At 37.0% G+C, this 2,019-nt stretch overlaps 1 long non-coding RNA gene across 1 annotated transcript; it reads left to right on the top strand.

The window, feature by feature from the left end:
- Positions 1 to 460: 460 nt before the first annotated feature.
- LOC124893083 lies at positions 461 to 1,578 on the top strand. The gene is made up of 2 exons (XR_007050543.1): positions 461 to 591; positions 1,224 to 1,578. It is a non-coding gene; the product is annotated as an uncharacterized LOC124893083 (long non-coding RNA).
- Positions 1,579 to 2,019: the final 441 nt, after the last annotated feature.

The following is a 2,019-nucleotide window of genomic DNA, read 5'->3' on the forward strand; positions in this document are numbered from 1 at the left end:
AATTTTTGGACCATCTTTTAAACCCTTTTAATCTCAGCCATTGGATCAAAATTGATCCAATGACTGAGATCAAATCTCTCACTCTCTTCTTTAAACAAAACCTAAAACCTAATCCAATTTTCAACAACAACAAAGCAGCCACCTCTCTCCTCCCCATACTCTCTCTCTCACCACAACAGATGCATCACTGTCACCGGTGAACCGCCGCCGATCAACCACCCAACACCAGCGCCGCTCCTCTCTCCCTTCTCTCTCTCTCTCTTTCTCTTTAAAACCACCAGAAAACCCATGCTCCGGCGAGCCGCGCGCCACCAACAGCCCTTATTGTGAGCCCAAATGAAGCCATCTCCGACCAAGCCCTGCCCCACCAACAGCCCTCAAACAACGCCTTCTCCATCCCTCCACGTAGCCGCCGCCCTCCACCGGAGAAGTGGGTAACTCCATCACCGATCAAGCGCCTGTCAGATTCCCCATCTACCGACGGAAAAGGCAACAGCAACAGGAGCTGCCAGTCCGAAGGACCACCACTGGTCCACTTCTCCGCCGCCATAATTTCCACTCATCGCTGGCAAAATCCGTGAATCCATCCAGGTTTGTACTCAATTTAATTTCATGTCCCAAATTAACATTGTTATCTTCTTCTCGTTCTTTTATTTGATAGATTATTAAATTTGAAATTATAACAGTTGATTTTGATTTTTTGATTCATCCAATTTCGTATTTGGTTTCACTCTAAATGGCTTGGTCATATATTTTTCCTTCTTTGATGATTTGAATAATTGATTCCATTGATTGAAATTTTTTCCTTTTTTAGCTTGATTGATTTTATGTAAATTGATATTTGAATTCTGATCTTCAATTGTGCCGCCAGAGCTTACCTGGAACTTTTGCTGGTTGTTAGCTAGCATTAACATTATAATTGAGTTATTTTAGCTCCTCGGATGTCTTCCGATATGTTTCCATGGATAACATGATATTGTAGTTTAGCTAAACAAAATGTTCCTAATTTATTTAGTTAAGAAGCTTTTTATATCTTCTAGATATTTTTACTATGGAGATAATTTAAAGTAAAAGAATGGGATATAGTTTAGTGCAGCACCTTATGGTTTATTTGAGAATAATACTTTCCATTCTGGTTAGTCTTCTTCTATTTTTGTTTTCATGTTTGTCTAATATTCTCCTCTGTTTACTTCTGTTAATCCTTTTTCCTTTTTATAATGTAGGTCTTCAATTGAGATTAGCTAAGTCGATAGTCTTCTTTGACTGTTCTGTTCTATCGAGTGGTTTGATATCGAGATTAGCTAAATATTTTGCTATTTCCTATAGCTTTTTGTCTTCAAATCATACCCTCGTGATGCTTCAATATTTCTTTACTTGTACACTTGCAGTTGCCTCTATCTGCTACCAGCTTGCTTGATCGAGATGAGTTTTTCAGGGTTTGTCGCTTATTTTACTTGTGTTAGATATAATCTTAATGACAATGCTGACTTTTCATGTGTTTTGGCATAGTAGAACTGGAGTATTTAATGAGGCTTCCATCATCTTTGTTATGGTTGAATATGGTTGTTTCTTCTTGCTTATTTATTTTTATAAAATATTGCTGAATACAAATTGCTTCACTTCCCTAATTCAAGGGCACATTAAAAATTTGCTTCAGATTACTAATTTATTTGTGTTCCATGAAACGAAGTATCAGGGAAGTATTAATATTCTACAAGTTGACTTAATTTACAAATTTTATCATATTGACGTTTGCTAAGAGCTCAAGACCAAAAAATATTTGTGCATCATTTCTGAACATCAGGTACAATCTGAGGCCACATGTTTTTGGCCATGTTGATGTTTCTTTTCATGTTTCTAAAGCTACAAATATGTGAATCTTCGCTAGATAAAATGGTTGGATTCTTTTGAAAATACTTAACCACATGCAATCTTGGAAGAAACAGAGATGATGTTTGTTGGTCCTCTATTTATCTCCTTGGAATGTTTAGTAGCTTGATGCTTAGACACCTTAATTGT

The sequence above is a fragment of the Capsicum annuum genome, unplaced genomic scaffold (assembly GCF_002878395.1).
Source record: "Capsicum annuum cultivar UCD-10X-F1 unplaced genomic scaffold, UCD10Xv1.1 ctg53531, whole genome shotgun sequence".
NCBI classification, from domain to species: Eukaryota; Viridiplantae; Streptophyta; class Magnoliopsida; order Solanales; family Solanaceae; genus Capsicum; species Capsicum annuum.